Below are 7,769 nucleotides of genomic sequence, written 5' to 3'. Positions count from 1 at the left end.
AACAAACCTGATCTCTCTAGGACATTCAGAAGCCAAGTTATAAGCCCACAAATGTGTAACTGGACTACTTCTTTAGACACCAGATCCGGTGACCTTTGGGACATGGTTTGACCCCCTTAGGGAAGTGCTATCATCATGAAACCTTCAGATCACTTACATTTTAATATATTCTACCTTCCTGTAATGTTTCAGCCTGATTGGACCTTGTTTTCACACAAATGGACCCAGAATGATGTGAAATTGTGCTTCGTGCAACATAATTCTGGGTGCCATTTAAAAACCATAAGTGCTAATGACTCCATTCCTTTTTGTGGTTGTAGGGGCTGTTGATTGGAGTACACTAAAACAAACCTGATCTCTCTAGGACATTCAGAAGCCAAGTTATAATCCCACAAATGTGTAACTGGACTACTTCTTTAAATTGACACCAGATCCGGTGACCTTTGGGACATGGTTTGACCCCCTTAGGAAAGTGCTATCATCATGAAACGTTCAGATCACTTACAACTCAATAGATTCTACCTTCCTGTAACGTTTCAGCCTGATTGGACCTTGTTTTCACACAAATGAACCCAGAATGATGTGAAATTGTGCTTCGTGCAACATAATTCTGGGTGCCATTTAAAAACCATAAGTGCTAATGACTCCATTCCTTTTTGTGGTTGTAGGGGCTGTTGATTGGAGTACAATAAAACAAACCTGATCGCTCTAGGACATTCAGAAGCCAAGTTATAAGCCCACAAATGTGTAACTGGACTACTTCTTTAAATTGACACCAGATCCGGTGACCTTTGGGACATGGTTTGACCCCCTTAGGAAAGTGCTATCATCATGAAACGTTCAGATTTCTTACAACGCAATAGATTCTACCTTCCTGTAACGTTTCAGCCTGATTGGACCTTGTTTTCACACAAACGAACCCAGAATGATGTGAAATTGTGCTTCGTGCAACATAATTCTGGGTGCCATTTAAAAACCATAAGTCTAATGACTCCATTCCTTTTTGTGGTTGTAGGGGCTGTTGATTGGAGTATACTAAAACAAACCTGATCTCTCTAGGACATTCAGAAGCCAAGTTATAAGCCCACAAATTTGTAACTGGACTACTTCTTCAGACACCAGATCCGGTGACCTTTGGGACATGGTTTGACCCCCTTAGGAAAGTGCTATCATCATGAAACGTTCAGATCACTTACAAATATAGATTCTACCTTCCTGTAACGTTTCAGCCTGATTGGACCTTGTTTTCACACAAATGAACCCAGAATGATGTGAAAGTGTGCTTCGTGCAACATAATTCTGGGTGCCATTTGAAAACCATAAGTGCTAATGTCTCCATTCCTTTTTGTGGTTCTAGGGGCTGTTGATTGGAGTACACTAAAACAAACCTGATCTCTCTAGGACATTCAGAAGCCAAGTTATAAGCCCACACACAAAGATGTAACTGGACTACTTCTTTAAAGTGACACTTGGCCCGGTGACCTTTGGGACATGGTTTGACCCCCTATAGGAATGTGCGATCATCTTGAAACGTTCAGATCACTTACAACTCAATAGATTCTACCTTCTTGTAGCGTTTCAGCCGGATTGGACCTTGTTTTCACACAAATTGACCCAGAATCATGTGAAATTGTGCTTAGTGCAGCATAATTCTGGGTGCCATTTAAGAACAATAAGTGCTAATCACTCCATTCCTTTTTGTGGTTGTAGGGGCTGTTGATTGGAGTACACTAAAATAAACCTGATCTCTCTAGGACATTCAGAGGCCAAGTTATAAGGCCACAAATGTGTAACTGGACTACTTCTTTAAATTGACACCAGATCCGGTGACCTTTGGGACATGGTTTGACCCCCTTAGGAAAGCGCTATCATCATGAAACGTTCAGATCACTTACAACTCAGTAGATTCTAGCTTCCAGTAACGTTTCAGCCTGATTGGACCTTGTTTTCACACAAATGAACCCAGAATGATGTGAAATTGTGCTTCGTGCAAAATAATTCTGGGTGCCATTTACAAACCATAAGTGCTAATGACTCCATTCCTTTTTGTGGTTGTAGGGGCTGTTGATTGGAGTACACTAAAATAAACCTGATCTCTCTAGGACATTCAGAAGCCAAGTTATAAGCCTACAAAGATGTAACTGAACTACTTCTTTAAAGTGACACCAGGCCCGGTGACCTTTGGGACATGGTTTGACCCCCTATAGGAATGTGCGATCATCTTGAAACGTTCAGATCACTTACAACTCAATAGATTCTACCTTCCTGTAACGTTTCAGCCTGATTGGACCTTGTTTTCACACAAATGGACCCAGAATGATGTGAAATTGTGCTTCGTGCAACATAATTCTGGGTGCCATTTAAGAACCATAAGTGCTAATGACTCCATTCCTTTTTGTGGTTGTGGGGGCTGTTGATTGGAGTACACTAAAACAACCCTGATCTCTCTAGGACATTCAGAAGCCAAGTTATAAGCCCACAAAGGTGTAACTGGACTACTTCTTTAAAGTGACACCAGGCCCGGTGACCTTTGGGACATGGTTTGACCCCCTATAGGAAAGTGCTATCATCATGAAACGTTCAGATCACTTACAACTCAATAGATTCTACCTTCCTGTAACGTTTCTGCCTGATTGGACCTTGTTTTCACACAAATGAACCCAGAATGATGTGAAATTTTGCTTCGTGCAACATAATTCTGGGTGCCATTTACAAACCATAAGTGCTAATGACTCCATTCCTTTTTGTGGTTGTAGGGGCTGTTGATTGGAGTACATTAAAACAAACCTGACCTCTCCAGGACATTCAGAAGCCAAGTTATAAGCCCACAAATGTGTAACTGGACTACTACTTTAAATTGACACCAGATCCGGTGACCTTTGGGACATGGTTTGACCCCCTAAGGAAAGTGCTATCATCATGAAACGTTCAGATCACTTACAACTCAATAGATTCTACCTTCCTGTAACGTTTCAGCCTGATTGGACCTTGTTTTCACACAAATGAACCCAGAATGATGTGAAATTGTGCTTCGTGCAACATAATTCTGGGTGCCATTTAAAAACCATAAGTCTAATGACTCCATTCCTTTTTGTGGTTGTAGGGGCTGTTGATTGGAGTATACTAAAACAAACCTGATCTCTCTAGGACATTCAGAAGCCAAGTTATATGCCCACAAATTTGTAACTGGACTACTTCTTTAGACACCAGATCCGGTGACCTTTGGGACATGGTTTGACCCCCTTAGGAAAGTGCTATCATCATGAAACGTTCAGATCACTTACAACAATAGATTCTACCTTCCTGTAACGTTTCAGCCTGATTGGACCTTGTTTTCACACAAATGAACCCAGAATGATGTGAAATTGTGCTTCGTGCAACATAATTCTGGGTGCCATTTAAAAGCCATAAGTGCTAATGTCTCCATTCCTTTTTGTGGTTCTAGGGGCTGTTGATTGGAGTACACTAAAACAAACCTGATCTCTCTAGGACATTCAGAAGCCAAGTTATAAGCCCACACACAAAGATGTAACTGGACTACTTCTTTAAAGTGACACTTGGCCCGGTGACCTTTGGGACATGGTTTGACCCCCTATAGGAATGTGCGATCATCTTGAAACGTTCAGATCACTTACAACTCAATAGATTCTACCTTCTTGTAGCGTTTCAGCCGGATTGGACCTTGTTTTCACACAAATTGACCCAGAATGATGTGAAATTGTGCTTCGTGCAACATAATTCTGGGTGCCACTTACAAACCATAAGTGTTAATGACTCCATTCATTTTTGTGGTTGTAGGGGCTGTTGATTGGAGTACATTAAAACAAACCTGATCTCTCTAGGACATTCAGAAGCCAAGTTATAAGCCCACAAATGTGTAACTGGACTACTTCTTTAAATTGACACCAGATTCAGTGACCTTTGGGACATGGTTTGACCCCCTTAGGAAAGTGCTATCATCATGAAACGTTCAGATCACTTACAACTCAATAGATTCTACCTTCCTGTAACGTTTCAGCCTGATTGGACCTTGTTTTCACACAAATGGACCCAGAATGATGTGAAATTGTGCTTTGTGCAACATAATTCTGGGTGCCATTTAAAAACCATAAGTGCTAATGACTCCATTCCTTTTTGTGGTTGTAGGGGCTGTTGATTGGAGTACACTAAAATAAACCTGATCTCTCTAGGACATTCAGAAGCCAAGTTATAAGCCCACAAATGTGTAACTGGACTACTTCTTTAAATTGACACCAGATCCGGTGACCTTTGGGACATGGTTTGACCCCCTTAGGAAAATGCTATCATCATGAAACATTCAGATCACTTACAACTCAATAGATTCTACCTTCCTGTAACGTTTCAGCCTGATTGGACCTTGTTTTCATACAAATGAACCCAGAATGATGTGAAATTGTGCTTCGTGCAACATAATTCTGGGTGCCATTTACAAACCATAAGTGCTAATGACTCCATTCCTTTTTGTGGTTGTAGGGGCTGTTGATTGGAGTACACTAAAACAAACCTGATCTCTCTAGGACATTCAGAATCCAAGTTATAAGCCCACAAAGGTGTAACTGGACAACTTCTTTAAAGTGAAACCAGGCCCGGTGACCTTTGGGACATGGTTTTACCCCCTATAAGAATGTGCGATCATCTTGAAACCTTCAGATCACTTACAACTCAATAGATTCTACCTTCTTGTAGCGTTTCAGCCTGATTGGACCTTGTTTTCACACAAATGGACCCAGAATGATGTGAAATTGTGCTTCGTGCAACATAATTCTGGGTGCCATTTACAAACCATAAGTGCTAATGAATACATTCCTTTTTGTGGTTGTAGGGGCTGTTGATTGGAGTACACTAAAACAAACCTGACCTCTCTAGGACATTCAGAAGCCAAGTTATAAGCCCACAATGGTGTAACTGGACTACTTCTTTAAAGTGACACTTGGCCCGGTGACCTTTGGGACATGGTTTGACCCCCTATAGGAATGTGCGATCATCTTGAAACGTTCAGATCACTTACAACTCAATAGATTCTACCTTCTTGTAGCGTTTCAGCCGGATTGGACCTTGTTTTCACACAAATTGACCCAGAATGATGTGAAATTGTGCTTCGTGCAACATAATTCTGGGTGCCACTTACAAACCATAAGTGTTAATGACTCCATTCATTTTTGTGGTTGTAGGGGCTGTTGATTGGAGTACATTAAAACAAACCTGATCTCTCTAGGACATTCAGAAGCCAAGTTATAAGCCCACAAATGTGTAACTGGACTACTTCTTTAAATTGACACCAGATCCAGTGACCTTTGGGACATGGTTTGACCCCCTTAGGAAAGTGCTATCATCATGAAACGTTCAGATCACTTACAACTCAATAGATTCTACCTTCCTGTAACGTTTCAGCCTGATTGGACCTTGTTTTCACACAAATGGACCCAGAATGATGTGAAATTGTGCTTTGTGCAACATAATTCTGGGTGCCATTTAAAAACCATAAGTGCTAATGACTCCATTCCTTTTTGTGGTTGCAGGGGCTGTTGATTGGAGTACATTAAAACAAACCTGACCTCTCCAGGACATTCAGAAGCCAAGTTATAAGCCCACAAATGTGTAACTGGACTACTACTTTAAATTGACACCAGATCCGGTGACATTTGGGACATAGTTTGACACCCTTAGGAAAGTGCTATCATCATGAAACGTTCAGATCACTTACAACTCAATAGATTCTACCTTTCTGTAACGTTTCAGCCTGATTGGACCTTGTTTTCACACAAATGAACCCAGAATGATGTGAAATTGTGCTTCGTGCAACATAATTCTGGGTGCCATTTAAAAACCATAAGTGCTAATGACTCCATTCCTTTTTGTGGTTGTAGGGGCTGTTGATTGGAGTATACTAAAACAAACCTGATCTCTCTAGGACATTCAGAAGCCAAGTTATAAGCCCACAAATGTGTAATTGGACTACTTTAGACACCAGATCCGGTGACCTTTGGGACATGGTTTGACCCCCTTAGGGAAGTGCTATCATCATGAAACCTTCAGATCACTTACATTTTAATAGATTCTACCTTCCTGTAATGTTTCAGCCTGATTGGACCTTGTTTTCACACAAATGGACCCAGAATGATGTGAAATTGTGCTTCGTGCAACATAATTCTGGGTGCCATTTACAAACCATAAGTGCTAATGACTCCATTCCTTTTTGTGGTTGTAGGGGCTGTTGATTGGAGTACACTAAAACAAACCTGATCTCTCTAGGACATTCAGAAGCCAAGTTATAAGCCCACAAATGTGTAACTGGACTACTTCTTTAAATTGACACCAGATCCGGTGACCTTTGGGACATGGTTTGACCCCCTTAGGAAAGTGCTATCATCATGAAACGTTCAGATCACTTACAACTCAATAGATTCTACCTTCCTGTAACGTTTCAGCCTGATTGGACCTTCTTTTCACACAAATGAACCCAGAATGATGTGAAATTGTGCTTCGTGCAACATAATTCTGGGTGCCATTTAAAACCCATAAGTGCTAATGACTCCATTCCTTTTTGTGGTTGTAGGGGCTGTTGATTGGAGTACACTAAAACAAACCTGATCGCTCTAGGACATTCAGAGGCCAAGTTATAAGCCCACAAATGTGTAACTGGACTACTTCTTTAAATTGACACCAGATCCGGTGACCTTTGGGACATGGTTTGACCCCCTTAGGAAAGTGCTATCATCATGAAACGTTCAGATCACTTACAACGCAATAGATTCTACCTTCCTGTAACGTTTCAGCCTGATTGGACCTTGTTTTCACACAAATGAACCCAGAATGATGTGAAATTGTGCTTCGTGCAACATAATTCTGGGTGCCATTTAAAAACCATAAGTCTAATGACTCCATTCCTTTTTGTGGTTGTAGGGGCTGTTGATTGGAGTATACTAAAACAAACCTGATCTCTCTAGGACATTCAGAAGCCAAGTTATAAGCCCACAAATTTGTAACTGGACTACTTCTTTAGACACCAGATCCGGTGACCTTTGGGACATGGTTTGACCCCCTTAGGAAAGTGCTATCATCATGAAACGTTCAGATCACTTACAACTCAATAGATTCTACCTTCCTGTAACATTTCAGCCTGATTGGACCTTGTTTTCATACAAATGAACCCAGAATGATGTGAAATTGTGCTTCGTGCAACGTAATTCTGGGTGCCATTTACAAACCATAAGTGCTAATGACTCCATTCCTTTTTGTGGTTGTAGGGGCTTTTGATTGGAGTACACTAAAACAAACCTAACCTCTCTAGGACATTCAGAAGCCAAGTTATAAGCCCACAAAGGTGTAACTGGACTACTTCTTTAAAGTGACACCAGGCCCGGTGACATTTGGGACATGGTTTGACCCCCTATAGGAATGTGCGATCATCTTGAAACGTTCAGATCACTTACAACTCAATAGATTCTACCTTCCTGTATTGTTTCAGCCTGATTGGACCTTGTTTTTACACAAATGAACCCAGAATGATGTAAAATTGTGCTTCGTGCAACATAATTCTGGGTGCCATTTAAAAACCATAAGTGCTAATGTCTCCATTCCTTTTTGTGGTTGTAGGGGCTGTTGATTGGAGTACACTAAAACAAACCTGATCGCTCTAGGACATTCAGAAGCCAAGGTTTAAGCCCACAAATGTGTAACTAGACTACTTCTTTAAATTGACACCAGATCCGGTAACCTTTGGGACATGGTTTGACCCCCTTAGGAAT

This window comes from Nothobranchius furzeri, unplaced genomic scaffold, assembly GCF_043380555.1.
Source record: "Nothobranchius furzeri strain GRZ-AD unplaced genomic scaffold, NfurGRZ-RIMD1 Scf043, whole genome shotgun sequence".
Lineage (NCBI taxonomy): Eukaryota > Metazoa > Chordata > Actinopteri > Cyprinodontiformes > Nothobranchiidae > Nothobranchius > Nothobranchius furzeri.
This window is presented reverse-complemented; position numbering follows the sequence as displayed.